The sequence below is a fragment of the Solanum dulcamara genome, chromosome 11 (genome assembly GCF_947179165.1).
Source record: "Solanum dulcamara chromosome 11, daSolDulc1.2, whole genome shotgun sequence".
In the NCBI taxonomy this organism is placed as follows: Eukaryota; Viridiplantae; Streptophyta; class Magnoliopsida; order Solanales; family Solanaceae; genus Solanum; species Solanum dulcamara.
The window spans coordinates 8,328,007-8,352,876 of NC_077247.1; the positions used below are offsets into that span (position 1 = coordinate 8,328,007).

Genomic DNA, 24,870 nt, shown 5'->3' on the forward strand with positions numbered 1-24,870 from the left:
TGTGCAGGGATTTAGTGATACGGTCCTTTAGGCCTTTATGTGATATCTGTGTTTACTTTTGTTTGTAGAGTGTCACTTAGTTGTCCCCCTCTTCGTAGTGTGTCGTCTTGTTTAGGTCTTGGGCTAGCGCCACCAGGTACATCCTTGCTTGTTTCCTATTTTCTCTCTCTTCCTTATATCTGATGTTTCTTATTGCAGGTTTTTCATATTATTCCTGATAGTTTCTTGTGGTGTATACTCCTTACTTACATGTTCTTTATACTTGATTTATCTTTGGAGCTCAATCGGTCGATGCCTACTGAGTGCCACTTGTTGGTACTCATATTACACATCTGCACCCTGCAGATTATAGTACGGGTTTTCACTAGTGATTTAGATATCGTGCAGAACAGCTTTTGGATTTTTGAGACTTGGGTGAGCTCTTGGCGTTCAGAGTTGCCTATCTCCTTTTATTTTGGGCTTGGACTAATCTTTATTTGATATTCGGAGACAGTCCGTATTACTATTACTATTATGGTATATGTATAAACCCTGTACTATCTTATTTAGTTTAGTAGCTCGATTACTGACTGATACCAGGTCTTGGGAGTTATCTTGTTGTACTGTTATTATTCTTATTTTCTTAGCATTATTAATACTATTATTCACTTATTTCCTTCCACTTGTGATTCTCTGTTGCATATGGTTCCAGATTGTGGGGTTAGGATTACCTACTGATGGGTTGATGTAGGTGTTATCATGACTTGAGAACTCGGGTCATGACATATGGCATGCAAAAAATTCAAGCTGAGGCCATAAGTGATAGTGAAGCACCCCCAAAGCCGACCAGATCTTGCGTTGAATGTCATAGCACTGAAAGAATCAATATCCAATAGCTTACTTTTATGTTTTTTTAGAAATACTTACTAGTTCTTCCATAATTTGTACATTTTCGTTGGATAGAAAGTGTTATTTTGTTGGGTTTGTGTTTATACCTCGTTTATAACCCCATTATACAACTTGACTTTGTATATTTTTGGTTTATGTCACGGTTATTTTATTGTTTTTATTTTTATTGCTCCTTTATAACTTCTTAAACAAACGAATTATTATAAAAATTAATCCAACTAAATTTAATATACAAATAATCTATTTTACAAATTACTTATGATATACAATTAACAAATAAAAATCTTGAATAATTCATTACTTTATACAAGTATAATTTTATACATTATACAAATATAAACTATAATAAGGCACCTTAAGTTACAAACTTATGTTGAGTTATGCAAACAACAATACATTTTAAATTATACCATATACAAACAACCCTGTAATAGTTTATACAAACACATTTTAAACTTATTTTTGTTTAAACAAAAATAAAAAGGTTTTATTTTTATTGTTTCTGTTATAACTTCTTAAACAAACGAATTATTATATAAATCAATCCAACTAAATTTGATATACAAATAACCTATTATACAAATTACTTTTGATATACAATTGACAAATAAAAATCTTGAATAATTCCTTACTTTATACAAGTATAATTCTATACATCATACAAATATACAAATATAAACTATAATAAGGCACTTTAAGTTACAAACTTATGTTGAATTATACAAATAACAATATGTTTTAAATTATACAATATACAAACAACTCTGTAATACTTTGTATATCTTATTTACTTATACAAAAAAAATCAAAATCAATCAAGAATAAAATTCTATTTTTTTTAATAGATCTTTCATAATATTAAAATTTCAAAAGCGAGGCAATGTTAAAAGTATAAAAACTGTAAGACATAATCAAAATGAAATCATCCTAATAAGCCCGAGGCTTATTTCTACAAGAACGCCTATTATGACCTACAGTGCCACAAGTACTACAGGTATTCTTCCACTTAGTTTCTTGGCCTTCTCGGAGGTTTTTTGAACTTTGGAGGCAGGACTAAATTAGCCATTACGTATTCAGGTATCACCCAATCAACACTATCTTCGATTTGTATAAATCAGAGAAAACATCATCTGGTTCTAAATTCTTGAACTTCAAAACAGCCCAACATGTTCACATGGTATTTGTTCATACTAAAAGGTTCCATAAGTACACGTCCTTTTCTAAAGACAAATAATATAATTTCTATCATTATTGTTGACATTATGAACATATTCAGTCTATGGTACAACCTGAGATATACAAAGATAAATAGAAATTACACGAACTCATTACTTTAGAAGCCATTCAAATATACAAGTACATACAAATATACCCTCATTTGTGTGTTTATTACTTCATTTAAATATCAGAATATCCTGAAATTTTCCCATTAAGGGTGTAAATGTGAATGATGCTTCTTTCTTATGATCACAATTCCACCAATCAAACATCAACCTACATTCCTCCAGAAAATCAAAAATTGGCAATTCTCTTATTGATATTAGTACCGCATTTATACTTTATGCTATGTTTGATGTCATAGACCACCCACAATGACTTGGTGCATAAATCCTAGCCCACTTATCATATTCAGCTAACTCCAAATATTCCTTCACCCGTATATCTACCTTTTCCACTATTTTCATCAGCCTATCAAAATAAGATTGATTGCATGTCTTGGCCATTGTATAAAATACTAGGATTAGATTTTCTTGGGATTTTTAAAATTTTGTAGCAACATTCTTCCACAAGTGCCACATACAAGCATAATGTGGCACATCATTATACACTCGAGTAACAACCTTGATGATGCTCTCATTCCTACCAGACACAACATACATGTTACTCATTTCACCATATGATTCTCTTAGTTGTTCAAAAAACCAAGTCCAAGAGGCGTCATTTTTTGAATCAATCACATCATACGTCAATGGGAAGATATGTCCTACAAAAAGTAAGTTATACAGCTATAAATATTCAAATATATAAGTATATATAGTACAAAATTAAATTGCACATACCTGCACCATCCAAAGTGCTTGCTACCACAAACGTTCCATTGTTAGGACCTCTAAGGTAACTCCTATCCACAACAACTATAGGTCTACAATGTTCAAACCCCTTTATGAAAGGATCTAAGGCAACAAATAGATAGAGAAACTTATTTTCTTCAAACGTATATGAGATCCTGAGTATGTTATACTCAAAATATACCAATATTCTGGTAGTTTACCATATGACCTTGTTGACTACTCCCTCAAATAATTTAGAGCCATTTCTTTAGCCCTCCAAGCCAATTGATAAGCAACATCAACACATGGTTCTATCTTCATATCATTCTTGATGTCCTTAGGTGTGTATTTCCTCTTATGATCTACCAATGTTGGCTTAACAATCCCACCAACCAAATTACTGGTTACTTGTCACTGCAAATACACTTTATCTTTCAAAGAGCATATATGTTCTAGGTTGAATGTTATAATTTTGAACATCCCTGACTTGTTAATATTCGATGCCTTCATTACCCAATCACAGTCACTGGAGAAACACACAAGTGTATAACTACATGCAAATATAACTAATCAATATACATAAAATACTTAAAAATACAAATATACTAACACACAAAATATATTTATACACAAAACATCTATATATATATATATATATATATATATATATATATATATATAAATAATTGAGTCGAATTATACAGAAGATATTACCTGATTGAATTTGACATTTCAGTCCTAAATTGAAATCATTGGGTAATTGCATACTGCTCTATCATGAACTTTAATGTCCCTTTATCATTGTATACCTGATCCTTCTCAACATACTTATGATACAAATCCGAGATTACCACACCATAGTTACCACATTCCAATGCAGCTAATGGATCTACCAAATCATAAATCGCAAGTTGTTGGAGTTCAAATTCATCAACCCCAGTTATACAAAGTGATGCGAATCTACTCTGTGCCCCATTACTTGATATGCCTTCACACAATTCATTGTTCTGATTACACCTTTTCAATAGAGTTATACAAATTGGATATCTGTTAAATTTATTTGTAGTAGTTTTTAACATTACATATACTCTCACACCCATGTCATTGTGTATAACCATTAGAGTGTTGTTCTATTCCACCTTATATTCAATTTTCAGGGTCTTGACACTCACATCCACACCTAATTGTAGTGCAATCAAATTATACAACTTTGTATAAGATGCATTTTCTATAAAAATGACTCCCTCGATAATGAAATTCACATATCAATTTGCATCATTCCATTTCCAGAATGCATTACCAAGATAGCTATGGTAGACATTGTTGTATTCAATTAAACAAGTAGAAAATTCAAGAAAGTAGAAAATTCAGGAATTTAGGCAACACTATATAACTTTAATCATACATACACAGTTCGATACATACAGAATTTTATACAACTCATAAATTCCAACTACATTTATAGAAATTTATACAGTTTAAAATATGATGCATATACAAAATTTTATACAACTCTTTAAGTCAAAATACAGAATTAAAGTATATTTATACAAATACAACTATAATTCTCAATAGATACAGTCGCTTGATACAATTATAGTACAACTCAAATCATTCCTTCATTCTTATACAAAAAAACTCATTAATACAATTATATACAACTCGATCTATCCTGACACAGCTGATTCACAATCGATCGATCCAATTTGAAAACTCAGAAAATGTGAAGTGAATGCAAATTATCAATCAATTCAGCAAACAAAAACTAAGAATAAACTGAATCCAAATTTTCAATTATATATTCGCAATGAAAACTAAAAGCACGAACCCAATACAGTTTATTGATTATACAATTCAACACAAACTTTTGATACACATATAAGATCAGAAATGAGAATGCAAATTGAATGTATCATGTACCTTTATATATATTAAGCAAAGAAATCAATCGATTTGGTGTTTAATTGCATTCATCCGTACCAAAAACCCGTAATGCAAAGGTTTGATGGCATGAAGGAAGCCATATTTGTGTGAAATTCTAAACAGATAATGTTGCTTGATTTAAGGGATTTATTTCCTTTTAGCAATCAAAATTCTCACACCAATTATTCTGAAATATTTGAATTTCTGAATTGTATAAATTTTAATAAACAAGTGAATTATACAAAAATCAGACGCATAGCAAACTTAAAGTCTACCTACGAAATGAAACTATCCAAACTGTAGCTATGGATCATAAATATGATTTTTATACTAGCTATTTATAAAATTTTCACATTATTATTTGAGTAAAAACATTAGTTTCACGTGCACTTTTCATCATTGTTGTCCTTTGAACATTTAAATAAGGGAAGTATTTTCTAAAAATATGGGGAAAAATTTAAGAGAGTATATCTATATCATTTAATAATATAATAAGAAAATATAAAAATGTGAAAAAATTAAAGAGTCCTAAAATATATGGTAAAATGAAAATATATGAAGAATTAATATTGATAGATTTTTTTTGGAAAAAGGTCCTGATATACCCCTCGTTATAAAAGTGGCTCATATATATCCCTAGAACTGTCAGAATGGGCTAGTCCAACCTAACCCTAAAGGGCTAGCAAATTAAATGGGTTAGGACCGGCTGGCCCTTTTAATTAAAAGACCTATAAAGTAGCAGCCCAACTCAGCCCAAAGCATGCTACGAATTGGGATGGGTTTTTCCTTCAATCAAAAGATGGACAACATTGGTCTCTTAGAAAAACTATCGAACATTGATGAACACAACACCAATACATCAAAAATTCGCATGTCCATGAGTTGTAAACTCTTTAGTGGACTACTTACAAAACAACATAATAGGCAAGACACAACAATCAACATTCATAGGATTCATCAGAATAACATACATTATATGATCATTTTTTTCATAGACTAGACAAGAAAGGAGAAACAAAAAATTAGGAATAAACACAAGAGTAAAAGAGGTCAAAGATTCATAGTAATAATAACTTCAATTGCCTAGTTGTTGAAGATTTGACAAAAGAAAATACTACTTAAAATATATATGACAAATATTTTTAAAATTTATGACTCACGGGCTGGCCTTTGAGGCTCGCGATTTGTAATGACCTTGAAGGTGATTTTTGAAAATTTGTACAAAACACGCGTGAACAGTAACACGCGTGAACAGTAACTTTTTGGGCAGAAAATGCCCCTTTCTTCCCATTTCAATATTTTTCATCATTTGTTTGAGTTCTTGAACTCCTTGAGGTGATTTGAGAAGAGATTTTTGAGGCAAAGTGTTGGGTAAGTGATTTTTGACCTAAAACCTTCCTTTTTCATTAAGTTTTTGACGATTTTAACTCTTAAATTTTAGTTTCAAACCCCAAAAATCTTTGTTTCTTCCCTAATCCGAATTTAAGGAAAATTATGATTTCCAACTCGTTTTGAGCTCTATTTTTATGGGTTTTTCAACCATGAGTTCCTTATTACCAATAGAATGGGATTGTTCAATAAATTTCCAGATTTGACCCTTTTCGAAAATAGTTAATTTTTGGACCATTTTACCCCCGGTTCCGAAACCTATCAATATGGGTGTCATTGGACTCCTTGTGACGTGTATGTTTTATTGTTGATAGTGGGTTGTCATTCCGGGCGTTGAATTCGAGAGTTGCTTGTCCGGTGGAGGTATTCGAGTGCGGCTTCGGCAATTGAGGTAGGTTTGGCTATCTTTCTTTGAGATTGAGATGGGGTAATTAGTCATTCATATGTTATAGACTTTGGAATGGGGTTGTAGTATGAGTTGAGAATGTTATATATATTGTGATGTTCGTGTGGAGGCTTATTTATTAATGTGTTGCCGTGACGGGGTTTATTTGTATTACATAGCCCGTGTGGGGGCCTTATTTGTTATCTTATTTGCTTTGAGAGCATGTGAATTATGATTTGCCTAAGAGAGAGGCTTGAGTATATTATTTGACTTGTGATGCCGCCTGAGAGATTGAGTTGGGGGTTTTGAGCATACTTGAGTATTGAAATATTGTTGAGAAAGGGGTGAATATTTAAATGAAAGTGTGTTCTTCCCGTTACTATTTATTGAGGGTGAATATCATGTGTAGGTTAAGTTTTGAGAACTTTGAACCTTATACCACATGTGAGTTGATTATTACTTCCATACATATGTGTTTTGATGCATTCATCCTCATTCATCATATCATGAAACATGGGAAGTTGAGAAATATGGAAATTCTTTTTGAGAAAGAAAATGAAACACCTTTAAACCTTTGTATCTTGAGTCCTTGACTGAGGCAGTTTTCCGGCAGGGTAGTGGATGCATTGTGATCCCAACCTTTGTATCTTGAGTCCCTGACCGAGGCAGTTTTCCGGCAGGGTAGTGGATACATTGTGATCCTAACCTTTGTATCTTGAGTCCCTGACCGAGGCAGTTTTTCGGCAGGGTAGTGGATGCATTGTGATCCTAACCTTTGTATCTTGAGTCCCTGACCGAGGCAGTTTTCCGGCAGGGTAGTGGATGCATTGTGATCCCTTGACCACGAGGAGGTGGCAAGGATAATGAGATATTGTGATTGAGATATATGGTCTGCGAGACCCCCATGGGTCCTGCTTGGTAGCACAGCTCAGCAGGTGTATACGACAGGCTGTGCGATAGTCTTGATTCCACCGTACCACCACATCATTGCATCATCATATTGCATTGCATTGCATTGATATCTGTGCTGCTTGAATTATCTGATTAATTGTGATTATGAGCTGTTATTATGGGTTTACTTTACTCGCGCCAATATATATATAAACTGGCAGCACCGATGCCGAAGTGGGACTTTTCTGTATGCAGGTGGAAGCGTTCCTTAGTTTATTTCATAAGTTTGATTAATTCCTTATACTCAGTCAGCTAAAACCTACTGAGTACATGTGAATTGTACTCACCCCTACTTCTGTGTCCCTTTTTGATGCAGATACTAGTTGGGGTACCCCACGTGGCAGTTAATATTCTAGCGGATTGTGTATTCTCAGATTAGTGGTGAGGTCCTAGAATTCGGATCGTCACTAGTCTATCTTTATTTTTTAGTCTTTTGTATCATTCAGAGACTTATGTTGTATCTTCAGATTCGAACCTTGTATTAGATGCTCTTTATACTTATGACACCAGGTTTTGGGATAATTTCTTTATTTTTTTTTCTTTTTATTTAAATCATGGCATCACTTTCCCCTTTGGGAGTCTTGTATGAGTTTTATTTTTAGGGTTACACATCAGATTGGGTTTTGAGATGTGTGCCATCATGACCTCAGTTTTTGGGTCATGACAATTGGTATCAGAGCACTAGGTTCACCGGTCTTATAAGTTAAAGAGCAGGGTGTCTAGTAGAGTCTTGCGGATCGGTACGTAGACGTCCGTACTTATCTTCGAGAGGCTACAAGATACTTAATAGGAGAATTTCTTTCTTTTTACTCCCTTCGTGCGATTTATTTATATCAAGTGTTATTTACCTCTGATCTATTCCTTCCGCATTAAAAGTAACTGTCGGGTTCGAAATATCGGCTCTTGCTTAAGGATGATTTAGTGATGCCTATTCGAGCCTGATTATGAGTATGAAGATGTAGAGCAACAAAAAAAAGTATGGAAGATGGTCGGTTAGACTTTGATAGTTAGATTTCAAATTTTAGATATCTAATTAGCCCACTTTGGATTCCTTTGAGATCTGTGGTTCCACCTATGTCTTCTAGCGTTGCTATGTTTACTTAGGAGCAAAAGCGATTTGGAGAGATTCGTCAGGGTATTGTCTCCCAAGTTTGAGGTTATCACTGTTGAGAAGGCTTATATCTTTTTGACCAAGTGTCAGGACAGGTTGTTCAAAATTGGGTATCTTGAAGGCACATGGAATGTCTTATTTCTTTTTATAATTGCGGGAATGGCTAAGAAGTGATAGAGGTCTGTTCTTGCTCATAGACCTGTCGGTCCTCCTATGATGAGTTGGGAGTAGTTTACTTAGGTTGTTTTGTGATGGTGAGTTTGAATAAGGGGCAAATATGTGATTCTTCTTCTATTTAGCCAGGGTCACAAGTTGTCTGCAATACACCAGTTTTAGTTGTTTGAGGTGCTTTATGGAGTACTCGAGGTGGTGGTTGTAGTGGTTCACAAGCTAAGGGTGACCATTAATTATGCTATGCTATACTAGGTAAATTTGAGGCAGAGGCCTCTGATGTGGTTATTACATGTATTGTTCTGGTTTGCCATCATTTTACGTCAGTATTATTTGACCCAGGGTCTACCTATTCTTATGTGTCGATTTATTTCGATGTGGGTATTGATTATGTGAGTGAGTCCCTTATTGTGCCTATTACTATTTCTACCCCAATAGGTGAATCTTTAGTAGTGGATCGGGTATACAAGGGATGTTTGGTGATATTTTCGGGTAGAGAGACCCGTGCAGACTTGATTTTACTAGACATGCTTGATTTTGATGTGATATTGGGTATGGACTGGTTATCTCCTTATCATGCTATATTAGATTGTTATGCAAAGACCGTGACCTTAGCTTATCCCGATTTACCTAGCTTAGTATGGAAGGGTAATCCAAGTTCGTATCCTAAGGGGGTGATATCTTATATTCGTACTCGTCGCTTGATGGATAAGGGTTGTTTGTCTTATTTGGCTCATGTACGTGATCTCACCACGGAGTCATCTCATATAGAGACTATGAGGGTGGTGAGAGAGTTTATGGATGTATTTCCTACAGACTTGCCGGGAGTTCCTCCTGACCGTGATATCGATTTTGTGATTGATTTGGAGCATGACACTAAACCCATCTCTATTTCTTCTTATCGGATGGCTCCGGCAGAATTGAAAGAGTTGAAAGAACAATTGGAAGATTTGTTGAAGAAAGGGTTTATTAGACCTAGTGTATCACCGTGGGGTGCACCGGTTTTATTTGTGAAGAAGAAAGATGGTACTATGAGGATGTGTATTGACTATCGACAGTTGAACAAAGTCACTATCAAGAACAAGTATCCTCTCCCTCACATTGATGATTTATTTGACCAGCTTCAAGGTGCATCGGTGTTATCAAAGATTGATTTGAGGTCGGGTTACCATCAGTTGAGAGTTCGGGAATCTAATATCCCGAAGACTGCATTCAGGACTCGTTATGGGCATTATGAGTTTGTGGTTATGTCCTTCGGGTTGACTAATGCCCCGGCTGCTTTTATGGAGTTGATGAACCGGGTATTTCGACCTTATTTGGACTCGTTTGTGATCGTGTTTATTGATGACATCTTGGTTTATTCCAAGAATGAGGCGGATCATGTTAGGCACCTGAGGACAGTCCTTTAGAGATTGAGAGAGGAGAAGTTGTATGCAAAATTCTCCAAATGTGAGTTTTGGCTTGAGTCCGTGACATTCTTGGGTCATATAGTGACCAAGGATGGTATTATGGTTGATCCAGCCAAAGTTGCAGCGGTTCGTGATTGGGTTAGGCCTACTTTGGTTACCGAGATTCGGAGTTTTATTGGGTTGGCAGGCTACTATCGTCGGTTTATTCAAGGATTCTCTTCTATTGCAGCCCCCATTGACTAGGCTAACTCAAAAGACCGTGGCATTTCAGTGGACTGATGAGTGTGAGGTGAGCTTTCAAAAGCTCAAGGAATTATTGACTTCAGCACCTATTCTAGCCTTACCCGAGGAGGGCGTGGCATTTATTGTGTTTTGTGATGCTTCGGGAGTCGGTTTGGGTGGTGTATTGATGCAAAAAGGTAGAGTTATAGCTTATGCTTCTCGACAGTTGAAGGTACATGAGAAGAACTATCCTACCCATGACTTAGAGTTAGCAGCGGTGGTGTTTGTTCTGAAGTTGTGGAGGCATTATCTCTATGGAGTGCATTGCGAGGTCTATACTGACCAGCGTAGCCTTAAGTATATGTTTTCTCAGCCAAATCTGAACATGCGGCAGCGTAGGTGGTTAGAGTTATTGAAAGACTATGACATTACCATACTTTATCATCCGGGAAAAGCTAATGTGGTAGCGGATGCCCTGAGTCGCAAAGCATCTAGCATGGGTAGTTTGGCCTTTCTTAAGGCTGTGGAGAGGCCTTTGGCATTGGAGGTTCAGTCATTGGCTAGACAGTTGGTCCGACTTGATATTTCTACACATCATGGTATTTTGGCCTTGGTGGAGGCTAGGTCTACTTTGATGGACCAGATTCGTACACACCAGTTTGAAGATGAAAAGTTGAGGGCCATTCGAGACAAAGTGTTAAGTGGTGAAGCAAAATCAGCCTCTCTTGATTCGGAAGGAGTTTTGAGGATTAATGGTCGCATTTGTGTGCCCAAGGTTAGTGAATGGGTACGTATGATATTGGAGGAGGCTCATTGTTCCAAGTATTCGATTCACCCGGGAGTGGCAAAGATGTTTCATGACTTGAAACAACACTATTAATGGTGTGGCATGAAGAGAGACATTATTGATTTTATGGCTAAGTGTTTAAATTGCCAACAAGTGAAGTATGAGCATCAGAAATCGGGTGGTCCTATGCAAAGGATGCCCATTCCTGAGTGGAAATGGGAGCGTATCACTATGGACTTCGTGTTTGGATTACCCATGGCATTGGGTAAGTATGACTCTGTCTGGGTGATTGTGGATCGATTGACCAAATCAGCTCATTTCCTTCCGGTGAAGACTAGCTACAATGCGGATCAGTTAGCTAGGATCTATCTTCGTGATATTGTTAGGCTGCATGGGGTGCCTATCTCTATTGTATCGGATCGGGGTTCAGTGTTCACCTCTCACTTTTGGAAGGCATTACAGCGTGGTTTGGGTACGCGGCTAGAGATGAGTTCAGCATTTCATCCCCAAGCCGATGGTTAGTCCGAGCGGACTATTCAGGTGTTGGAGGATATGCTTAGGGCCTGTGTGATTGATTTTGGTGCCCGATGGGACCAACACTTGCCCTTAGCAGAGTTTGCCTATAATAACAGTTATCACTCCAGCATTCAAATGGCACCATTTGAGGCATTGTATGGTCGTAGGTGTCGATCACCCATTGGATGGTTTGATTCTATTGCGGTTGATGCATTGGATACTGACTTACTTAGGGATGCTGTGGAGCGGGTACGTTTGATTCAGGGTCGACTATTGACAGCTCAGAGTCGTCAGAAGAGTTATGCTGATAGGAGGGTTCGTCCCTTAGAGTTCATGGTGGGTGATTGCGTGTGGCTTAAAATATCGCCCATGAAGGGTGTGATGAGGTTCGGAAAGAAGGGCAAGCTTAGCCCAAGGTTTGTTGGCCCGTTTGAAATCCTGAGGAGAGTAGGTGGAGTGGCGTATAAGTTGGCCTTACCCCCTAAATTGTCAGCTGTCCATCCGGTGTTTCATGTTTCCATGCTTCGCAAGTACATACCGGATGAGTCTCATGTGATTTCTTATGATGCGCTAGAGTTGAATCCGAATTTGACTTATGAGGAGGAGCCGACAGTTATTCTAGATAGGCGGCTTCGTAGACTCAGGACCAAGGAGGTCGCTTCGGTCAAGGTGCAGTGGCAGCATTGGCCTGCTGAGGAGGCGACTTGGGAGTTAAAGTCTGATAAGCAGGCTCGGTACCCTCAGCTTTTTGAGACCCCAGGTACTTTATTTTATCTTATGTTCGAGGACGAACATCCTTTTTAGTGGTGGATAATGTAATGACCTTGAGGGTGATTTTCGAAAATTTGTACAAAACACGCGTGAATAGTAACACGCGTGAACAGTAACTTTTTGGGCAGAAAATGCCCCTTTCTTCCCATTTCAATATTTTTCATCATTTGTTTGAGTTCTTGAACTCCTTGAGGTGATTTGAGAAGAGATTTTTGAGGCAAAGTGTTGGGTAAGTGATTTTTGACCTAAAACCTTCCTTTTTCATTAAGTTTTTGACGATTTTAACTCTTAAATTTTAGTTTCAAACCCCAAAAATCTTTGTTTCTTCCCTAATCCGAATTTAAGGAAAATTGTGATTTCCAACTCGTTTTGAGCTCTATTTTTATGGGTTTTTCAACCATGAGTTCCTTATTACCAATAGAATGGGATTGTTCAATAAATTTCCAGATTTGACCCTTTTCGAAAATAGTTAATTTTTGGACCATTTTACCCCCGGTTCCGAAACCTATCAATATGGGTGTCATTGGACTCCTTGTGACGTGTATGTTTTATTGTTGATAGTGGGTTGTCATTCCGGGCGTTGAATTCGAGAGTTGCTTGTCCGGTGGAGGTATTCGAGTGCGGCTTCGGCAATTGAGGTAGGTTTGGCTATCTTTCTTTGAGATTGAGATGGGGTAATTAGTCATTCATATGTTATAGACTTTGGGATGGGGTTGTAGTATGAGTTGAGAATGTTATATATATTGTGATGTCCGTGTGGAGGCTTATTTATTAATGTGTTGCCGTGACGGGGTTTATTTGTATTACATAGCCCGTGTGGGGGCCTTATTTGTTATCTTATTTGCTTTGAGAGCATGTGAATTATGATTTGCCTAAGAGAGAGGCTTGAGTATATTATTTGACTTGTGATGCCGCCTGAGAGATTGAGTTGGGAGTTTTGAGCATACTTGAGTATTGAAATATTGTTGAGAAAGGGGTGAATATTTAAATGAAAGTGTGTTCTTCCCGTTACTATTTATTGAGGGTGAATATCATGTGTAGGTTAAGTTTTGAGAACTTTGAACCTTATACCACATGTGAGTTGATTATTACTTCCATGCATATGTGTTTTGATGCATTCATCCTCATTCATCTTATCATGAAACATGGGAAGTTGAGAAATATGGAAATTCTTTTTGAGAAAGAAAATGAAACACCTTTAAACCTTTGTATCTTGAGTCCTTGACCGAGGCAGTTTTCCGGCAGGGTAGTGGATGCATTGTGATCCCAACCTTTGTATCTTGAGTCCCTGACCGAGGCAGTTTTCCGGCAGGGTAGTGGATACATTGTGATCCCAACCTTTGTATCTTGAGTCCCTGACCGAGGCAGTTTTTCGGCAGGGTAGTGGATGCATTGTGATCCTAACCTTTGTATCTTGAGTCCCTGACCGAGGCAGTTTTCCGGCAGGGTAGTGGATGCATTGTGATCCCTTGACCACGAGGAGGTGGCAAGGATAATGAGATATTGTGATTGAGGTATATGGTCTGCGAGACCCCCATGGGTCCTGCTTGGTAGCACAGCTCGGCAGGTGTATACGACAGGCTGTGCGATAGTCTTGATTCCACCGTACCACCACATCATTGCATCATCATATTGCATTGCATTGCATTGATATCTGTGCTGCTTGAATTATCTGATTAATTGTGATTATGAGCTGTTATTATGGGTTTACTTTACTCGCGCCAATATATATATAAACTGGCAGCACCGATGCTGAAGTGGGACTTTTCTGTATGCAGGTGGAAGCGTTCCTTAGTTTATTTCATAGGTTTGATTAATTCCTTATACTCAGTCAGCTAAAACCTACTGAGTACATGTGAATTGTACTCACCCCTACTTCTGTGTCCCTTTTTGATGCAGATACTAGTCGGGGTACCCCACGTGGCAGTTAATATTCTAGCGGATTGTGTATTCTCAGATTAGTGGTGAGGTCCTAGAATTCGGATCGTCACTAGTCTATCTTTATTTTTTAGTCTTTTGTATCATTCAGAGACTTATGTTGTATCTTCAGATTCAAACCTTGTATTAGATGCTCTTTATACTTATGACACCAGGTTTTGGGATAATTTCTTTATTTTTTTTTTCTTTTTATTTAAATCGTGGCATCACTTTCCCCTTTGGGAGTCTTGTATGAGTTTTATTTTTAAGGTTACACATCAGATTGGGTTTTGAGATGTGTGCCATCATGACCTCAGTTTTTGGGTCGTGACACGATTTGAGCCTATGAGGCTGGGGGGTAAATGGGGCTGGGCTAAAAAGCTTCATTCCTAAATGGACTGAAAATTTTTAGCCCAACCCCACTTAATTCAGGGGTTGGGTTGGGTCGTCCTCATGAGTCAAGCCCATTTTGACAGCTCTATATATCCCTACCGTTACATAAATGACTCACATATACCCCCAACGTTACAAAATCTGCTCATACATACCCCCCACCATTACAAAAATAGCTCATATATACCCTTTTCATTTTAAGGAAGTGAAAAAAATAATTTTTTGATTTTTAATTTAAAAAAAAATTCATGTATGGGGTAAAAAAAATTTTGAGAAAGTAAAAAAATAATAAATAATATACGGAAAAGAGTCAAAATTACCCCTGAACTATGTGAAATAGACCACTTACCCTCTGTTACACTTTGGATCAAAAATGTCTCCGTCGTTATCTCAAGAGACCACAAATACCCGTAGGGATCGTTTGGTTACGAGATAAACACAAAGCGAATACATGAATAATTTTGGTTATTCGTGTATTAATTTTATACTATAATTGGTTTGCAAATAGGATATAAGTTATTCACGTATTACTTTTATACAATGTTTGGTTGCATTTTTTGTAATCCTACATAATTAATACTTACATAACTTATGAGGGAATTTATGTATAAGTTATGCATGATAGAAGGTGGAATAAGTTATGTGAGTATTAGTTATACATATATTAAAATAATAAATTACATGTTTACCCCTTTTTGTCTTGATTGCTTAATCATATTGAATACAAATTACATAATTGCTTTTAGTTATGTGTTATTTACTTTATTGTTTAGCTATTGGTATTTATTTAAATTTTAATGTGTATAATAAATATTGGCTCACTAAACATTTTGAAATTAAGAAATAAAAATTATCTCACGAATTGTTTTAAACTCTACATAACTAAACCCTGCATAACTAATACCTATCTAACTAAATCCTGCATAACTAATACCTACATAACTAAATTCTACATAACTAATACCTGCATAACTCTAACCATTAACCAAATGGCCCCTTAAGTGTTAACAGTAGTGATGTGATACACCACATGGCACTAATTCTACCAACGAAGCTTGCCAACCAACATATCCACTAAATTTTGTCCCAAACCAAACCCATTCCTACTAGACCCACCCATTAAAATTAAGAGTCAAACTAATATTTTCACATCATTTTCAGTAGACCAGCGGAGCTAGAGTTTTTGTAAAGAACATAATTTTGCTCTCAATTAAGAAGAACCCACTAATGTTTTCTTCTGGAATCTCGATCTAGAAGGTACCCACTAATCTTCTCCATCAAAATTTCAAGTAATGTCATAAGGCTCCATCAATTCAATTGAAAGCCAAAATCTTAGAAAATCTCATTGTGGATTGAATGCTCTAAATTTGACTACTTGGACGGATGTCAATGCTGGGAGAAGATTACAAAAATATCCAAGACCCCAGGTAATTTAATAGAGGATGGGTTTTTGAAGTACACTTAAATTTGAGTTATTTGAACTCGGTTTGAAGTGTTGGTATCCATTCCATGCCACAACTATCTTTGTTTGTTAGGTTGAAAATTGGTGAGTGAAAAATGTGGATTAGTTGTTGGAAAATCTCAACAACCAAATCTTAGCAATTTTTCTACCAAAAAACCTAACTTTGAATTTTTGTTTCTAATTGATGTCATTAATAACATCAAAGAAAACAAAGATATTTTTATAAATAGGGCACTCTTGCTCATTTTTTAAACACGCCAAACACACAAATGAGAGAAAAGAAGAGTGAGGCATCACAGAGGGAAATAATCTATGAGAAAAAAATTAAAGAGTGTGAGCGATATTGTATTGAGGTGGGAAAATCAAAAGAGGGATATTTCTTTTGATTTTATAGTAGTCTTTAGAGTATTTACTCAGACCTACGAGTGTATAATTCTTTGCTATAGTTATATCAGTTGCGACTCTTGGCCCGTGGTTTTTTTTCTTGTTCAGAAGGGTTTCCACATAAAAATCTTGGTGTCATTATTGCTCTCTTTTTATTCTTATATATTAAATCTATCATTCTGTTCTGCTTTTATTACTTGTATTACTGCAAATATTATTTATGTGCCGGATTTATTCCTAAACAATTGGTATCAGAGCACAGGTTCTGCTTATTTACAGAAATATTTTTGCGGTCTATCGTACTATACTCAAAAAAAATATTTAGAGTAAAGTACGAAGTAGTAAAATTTAATGGTAATAGTGATTTCTCAGCATGATAGAGAAGGATGAGGGATTTGCTCATTGCACAAGGCACTATGCGGCAAATTCAAAAAAAGTCAAATCTATGAAACTTGAGGATTGGAAAGAAATAGATGAAAAGGCTGCTAGTGCAATTTGATAGGAAGTGTTTCCTTATGATTATGTGTGGAATATTTGCATCTATCAATCAAATGAATGCTAAAACTCTCTCACTAATGTTCTGGCGAATGCGGACAATGAAAAAACAGAAAGGAGTGAATGAGGCCAACCAACTCAACAAAGATAGCAAACTTCTACCAAGATAACTAGAAGTTCCAACCAATAAGAAGACCAATAACCCTAAAAAGGGATAAAGCTTGCAGCCAATACAACCACAACCTAACTTGTTTGAGATTCAACAACCATCTCTCTCGTAGTAGGGTTCCAACCCTCGCCTCGCTCTTGTGACATGCTTTGTTTCCCCTCTTAAAGAAAAAAGAAATTCATACTTACTATAAGAAGAAAGCGAGCAGAGACCCATGCTAAAATGCTCTGAGTGACTTACGACTCGTGAGCTCGTAATCAGGTTACACTTAACCGATGATGTGGTTAATAATATTATTAATGAAGAGAGTGCATGTGGCATTTGGACAAGGTTAGAAAATCTATACATGTCCAAAATATTGACAAATAAATTGTACCTAAAGAAGAAATTATATGCCCTACATATGGGTAAAGGTATGAATTTTTTGTCATATTTAAATGTGCTTAATGGACTGATCATGCATCTAGCTAACCATGGAGTAAAGATTGAGGAGGAAGATAAAGCCATCATGCTCATAAACTCATTACAATCTTCTTATGATAATTTGGTAATAATAATCTTATATGGTAAAGATGATATTAAGCTGAAGGATGTTACATCAGCTCTTCTACTTAATGAGAAGATGAGAAAGGAGCCTAAAAAGCATGAACAGGCTCTCATCATAGAAAGTAGAGGCAAGAATTATCACCGGAATTCGAACAACTATGGTAGATCAGGAGCTCATGGAAAGTCCAAGATCTAATCAAAATCAAAAACAAGAAATTGCTGCAATTGCAATCAACCAGGTCACTTCAAAAGAGATTGTTCAAATCTAAAAAGGGGCAAAGGTGACAGTAGTGGCCAAAAGAACGATGACAACACAACCGCCATGATGCAAAATAATGACAATGTTGTTCTCTCATAAACGAAGAAGAGGAATGCATGTACTTGGCAGGTACATAGTCGGAATAAGTGGTTGACATAGCAGCATCTTACCATGCTACATCGGTAAGAGATATATTTTACAGATATGTAGTAGGTGATTTTGGTACTGTAGAATGGGTAACACAAGTTACTCAAAGATTGAGGGTATCGGAGACATTTGTATCAAGACTAATGTCAGATGCACATTGGTACTAAAGGACGTGCGCCATGTACCTGATTTGTGAATGAACTTAATCTCGGGAATTGCTTTCGACCGATATGGATATGAGAACTACTTTGTAAATAAAAAATAGAGACTTATCAAGTGGAAATTGGTGATTACAAAGGGAGTTGCTAGTGGCACATTGTATAGAACAAATGCAGAAATATGCCAAGGTGAATTAAATGCGCCTCACGAATGAATTTCTGTATATTTATGGCATAAAAGAATAGGTCATATGAGTGAGAAAATATTGCAAATTCTTGCCAAGAAATCGCTCATTTCTTTTGCTAAAGGTACAATGATAAAACCTTATGATTATTGTTTATTTGGTAAGCAACATAGCATCTCATATCAGACATCGTCTGAAAGAAAGTTATATATACTTGATTTGGTATATTTTGATGTTTGTGGTCCTGTTGAGATAGAATTGATAGGAGGTAACAAATACTTTGTTACTTTTATTAATGATGCCTCACAAAACTGTGGGTTTATATCTTGAAAACTAAGAATCAGGTATTTCAAGTATTCCAAAAGTTTCATGCTCGGTAGAAAGAGAGACGGGTTAAAAGCTAAAGCATCTCTAAACTGACAATTGAGGTGAGTACACTTCCAGGGAATTTAAAGAGTATTGTTCAAGCCATAGGATTAGACATGAAAATATAGTTCTTGGAACCCTACAACACAATGGTGTAGCTCAGAGGATAAATCACACTATTGTTGAGAAGGTGAGATGCATGCTCACAAAGGCTAAATTGCCTAAGTCATTTTGAGGTGAAGTTGTTCAGATAGCATGTTATCTTATCAATCGTAGTCCATCAGTTACATTGGAGTTTGACATCCCAGAGAGAGTTTGGACAATTAAGAAAGTGTCCTACTCGCATCTAAAGGTGTTTAGTTGTAAAACTTTTGCACGTGTATCGAAGAAGAAGAGAACGAAGTTAGACTATAAATCATCTCCTTGCATATTCATCAGATATGGAAATGAAGAGTTTGGGTACAGACTGTGGGATCCTGTAAAGAAGAAGGTCATCAGAAGCAGAGATGTAATCTTCCGAGAATGTGAAGTTGGAATTGTTGATGATTTGTCTGAAAAGGCAAAGAAAAAGAATGGTATAGTCCCTAATCTTGTTACCATTTCTTTTACTTCTAACCATTTCATAAGTGCAAAAAGTACAACCGATGAGGTTATTAAGAAGGGAGAGCAACCAAATGAGGTTGTTGAGCAGGGGGAGCAACTTAGTGATTATACCGAGCAAACAGAGTATCCTTCTCAATAAGAGAAGAACAATCTCAAACTCTGAGAAGATCATAAAGGCAAAGGGTAGCATCATCCAAATATCCTTCCTTAGAGTATGTCCTCGTCAATGATGAGTGGGAGCCAGAAAGTCTTAAAGAGGTGTTGTCTCATCCAGAAAATAACCAGTGGATGAAAGCCATGCAAGAAGAGATGGAATCTCAACAAAAAAATAGCACATACAAGCTGGTTGAACTTCCAAAAGATAAAATACCACTTAAGTGCAAGTGGGTCTTTAAAATCAAGAAATATGGAAAGTTGGTCAGATACAAAGCTCGTTTGGTGGTAAAAGTCTTTGAACAAAAGAAAGGTATTGATTTTGATGAAATTTTTTCACCTGTTGTCAAAATGAATTCTATTCGAACCATTTTGAGCCTAGCATCTAACCTAGATCTTAAAATAGAGCAGTTGGACGTGAAAACTACACTCCTTCATGGAGATTTGGAAGAGGAAATTTATATAGAGTAGCCAGAGGGATTTGAAGTATTTGAAAGAAAATATATGGTGTGCAAATTGAATAAGAATCTTTATGGGTTGAAGCAAGCTCCAAGACAGTGGTACAAAAAGTTTGACTATTTTAAGAAAAGTCAAACTTACACAAAGACATATTATGATCCATGTTATACTTCAAAAGATTTTCTGACAACAACTTTATTACTTTTTTATTATATGTGGATGACATGTTAATTGTAGGATAGGACAAGAAGCTGATTGCCAAGTTAAAAGGAGGTTTTTCCAATACATTTGACATGAAGGACTTGGTCCTAGCACAACAAATTTTAGGGATAAAGATTGTTTGAGAACAAACAAGTAGAAAGTTGTGGCTATCTTAGAAAAAGTACATTGAATGTGTACTAGATTGCTTCAATATAAAGAGTGCTAAAGTTGTTAGCACACCTCTTGCTGCTCATTTGAAGTTGAGCAAGAAGATGCGTCATACAAAAAAGGAGGAGAAAGAAAATATGGTCAAAGTTCCCTACTCTTCAGCAGTTGGGAGTTTGATATGTGCAATGGTATGTACTAGACCTGACATTGCTCATGAAGTTGTATTGTTAGCAGGTTCCTTGAAAAATTCTAGAAAAGAACACTGAGAAGCAGTTAAGTGGATACTCAGATACCTGAGAGGTACCACAAGATTCTTCTTGTGTTTTGAAGGATCTGATCCAATCTTAAAGGACTATACAGATGCTGATATGGAAAGTGACCTTGATAATAAAAAAATCCACTACTGGATATTTATTTACCTTTTCAGGGGGAGTTATATCATGACAATCCAAGTTGTAGAAGTGTGCCGCACTCTCTATAACTAAAGCAGAGTATATTGCAGCTATTGAAGCTGGCAAAGAGATGGTATGGCTGAAACAATTTCTTCAAGAACTTGGATTACATCAGAAGGAATGCGTTGTTTATTGTAATAGTCAAAGTGCAATAGACTTGAGCAAAAATACCATGATAAATCATATTGACGTGAGATATCACTGGATTTAAGAAAAGATAAACAACAGATCTATGCAGGTCATGAAGATCCCTAATAGTGAGAATCCTTCAGACAAGCTGACAGGTGGTATCGAGAGACAAGTTCAAATTGTGCAAAGAACTTGTCGGGATGCACACAAACTAAGAAGCTGGTGTCCTCTCCTTCAAGTGCATGGGACTAGAGGGGGAGATTTGTTGGATCCATCCCAGGCCACAAATGTCTTTGTTTGTTAGGTTGATAATTGGTGGGTCAAAATGTGGATTGGTAGTTAGAAAATCTCAACAACCAAATCTCACCAATTTTTCTACCAACAAACCCAACTTTGAATTTTGGTTTTTAATTGACGTCATCAAAGGGAATAAATTTTTTCCTATAAATAGGGCACACTAAAAACACAAAGGAGAGAAAAGAAGAGCGAGGCATCACAAAGGAAAATAATTTGTGAGGAAAAAAATAGAGAGTGTGAGCGATATTGTAGTGAGGTGGGAAAATCAAAAGAGTGATATTTCTTTTGAGTTTATAATGGACTTTAGAGTATTTACTCAGACCTACAAGTGTATAATTCTTTGCTATAGTGATATCAGATATTTCTTTCGATCCGTGGTTTTTTTTCCTTATTCAGAAGGGTTTTCACGGTAAAAATCTTGGTGTCATTATTATTCTCTTTTTATTCTTGTTGATTAACTCTATCATTGTGTTTCTCTTTTATTGCTTGTATTATCGCAAATATTATTTTTGTGGCAGGTTTATTCCCAACATGAAGTGTGTTAAGACATTGGGTACATTTTTTTTGTTGGTTTGAAGTAGCGTTAACTTTCCATCAAGAAACTCTGCCAGCCATCGGCACCTTATTTTCGATATGAATAGATTAGCTATGCTTTCTGAGAATCCAATTATTACCATTTGTGGAATTCGGGAATGAATGCATTCCGTGATAAATATAATGAGATATATAGTTTTGGTGCATGCTGGCCAAAAGTGTTAGTGTGTGAACATTTTAACATTTTATTAAATTGCAATTTTAGCAATTGTCCATTGATGACATTTAATGTCATCTTTATTATTCTTTCTTTAGTGCATAAAAATGTCTTTCATTATCATCTTTATTTAGTGCAAGACTAAATCATTCCATTATGTATTTTTAATTTAATTATCACTAATAAGTGGTGCACTAAATCATATTATTATGTATTTTTAATTTAATTATCACTAATAAGTGGTGCACTAAATCATAATGGTGCACTAAATCATAATGGTACACTAAATGATGATAATGATGGCATTCTATTATTTTTTCATCTTTGTATGATTTTCTCTCCTATAAATAGAGAGGTCTTCTTTGTTTTGAAGGGAGAATATGAGAAGAAAAAATTGAGAGAGTTAAGTTTATATAAAAAAGAGAGTTCTTATTAGTTGAAGAGAGGTGTTCTTTGTGTAGAGCTTTAAACTCAACTCTTGTCCAGAGTTTGTTGAGTTACATTTTTGTGATAAGGCTGTTGTATCCTGGAGGGGACAAGTCAAGAGGACTACTGCTGGACCAGTGAAACGATTTACTGCAGTGGGCTTGAATCTCCTTAAAGAGAGCGAGATATCCGCGCCTCAGCCAAGAAGTGAAGTTAATTTCTTCATTTTATTTTTTAATTGTAATTTGTAATCTTATAATTTCTCCAACAATTTTAAGGAGATTCAATATGGCTACAATTGAAAAATCCGCGGATATCAAGATGGGAGATCTAAACAAACCATTTCGGTTTAATGGTAATCATTTCAAGAGATGGAAGGGTAAAGTACTTTTCTACTTAAGTCTTCTCAATGTTTCATATGTGTTGATTCAAAAAAATCCTAATAAAGTTGACATCCTCTCCATGGATAACGATGAACTAATTTCTCATCAAGAGAAAGTGGAAAAGTACAATAATGATTCCTACAAGTGTCGGTATTATATTCTTAATTGTCTATCTGATAATTTTTATGATTATTATGATAGAACTTACTCTAGTGCAAAGAAAATATGGAAAGCATTGCAGAGTAAATATGATACCGAAGAAGCTGGAGCAAAAAAATATGCTGCTAGTCGATTTTTTCGTTTCCAAATGGTGGATGATAAATCAGTGATAGACCAAGCTCAAGATTTTATAATGATCGTTGGAGAGCTCAGGTCTGAGGAAGTCAAAATTGGAGACAATCTTATTGTTTGTGGCATAATAGACAAACTTCCACCTTCATGGAAGGAGTTTCAAAAAACTATGCGCCACAAACAAAAGGAAACCTCTCTTGAGACTTTGATCATGAAAATCCGCATGGAAGAGGAGGCAAGGGGCCAAGATGCACTTTTACAAAATGAAGAGAGCAACATCACAACGAAGGTAAATTTAGTTACTTCAAAATATATTACTCCTGAATCTAACAAAAATACCTCTTTGAAGCCTAAGAAGAAAAAGTTCAAGAAAAATAATGGTAGACTTTCCAAGAAAAATAATGGTGAAAATAGCCAAGCACAAAATCAACAAGTTTATGATAAAGGACCGTGCTTTGTCTGTGGCAAGAGTGGGCATATTGCTCGATTTTGCAGATACCGGAAACGTGGTCCTATACCTCAGGCAAACGTTACCGAAGAGCCTTTTGTGGCAATGATTACAGACATAAACATGGTTGAGAATGTTGATGGATGGTGGGCTGATTCTGGTGCAAACCGTCATGTCTGTTATGACAAAGATTGGTTTAAAAAATATACTCCTTTTGGAGAGCCCAAAACCATCATGCTCGGTGATTCTCATACTACTCAAGTGCTTGGAACGGGAGATGTCGAATTGTGTTTTACCTCTGGAAGGATATTAACTTTGAAAGATGTACTTTATACTCCTTCCATGAGAAAAAACTTGATGTCTAGTTTTCTTCTTAATAAAGCAGGCTTTAAACAAATTATTGAATCTGATCAATATGTAATTGTGAAAAAAAGTATTTTTGTGGGAAAGGGGTATGCTTGTGATGGGATGTTTAAACTGAATGTTGAAATGAATAAAATTTCTACTTCTGTTTACATGCTTTCTTCTACTAATTTTTGGCATGCTCGTTTGTGTCATATTAATGATCGTTATGTTGGAATCATGAGTAATTTAGGATTAATCCCAGTGATTAAAAAGAATTTTGAAAAGTGTGAAGCTTGTAGTAAAGCAAAAATCACTAAAAGGCCTCATTTTAAAGTTGAAAGAAAAACTGATTTATTAGAATTAGTTCACACTGATATTTGTGAACTTGGAGGAATTTTAACTCGTGGAGGAAATAGATATTTTATCACTTTCATTGATGATTTTTCTAAGTTTACATATGTTTACTTAATGAAAAATAAAAGTGATGCTTTTGAAAATTTTAAATTTTTTCTCCATGAGGTTGAAAATCAGTTTGGGAAGAAAATAAAAAGAATTAGAAGTGATAGAGGCCGTGAATATGAGTCAAATGAGTTTAATTCTTTTGTTAGATCATTGAGAATAATTCATGAAACTACTCCTCCTTATTCTCCTTCATCTAATGGTGTAGCGGAACGGAAAAATAGAACTTTGGTTGAATTGACTAATGCCA

The 24,870-nt window shown here is 35.8% G+C and overlaps 1 pseudogene; it reads right to left on the reverse strand.

The window, feature by feature from the left end:
• Window positions 1-2,648: 2,648 nt before the first annotated feature.
• LOC129872413 (uncharacterized) lies at window positions 2,649-3,449 on the reverse strand (annotated as a pseudogene).
• Between the last annotated feature and the right edge of the window lie 21,421 nt (window positions 3,450-24,870).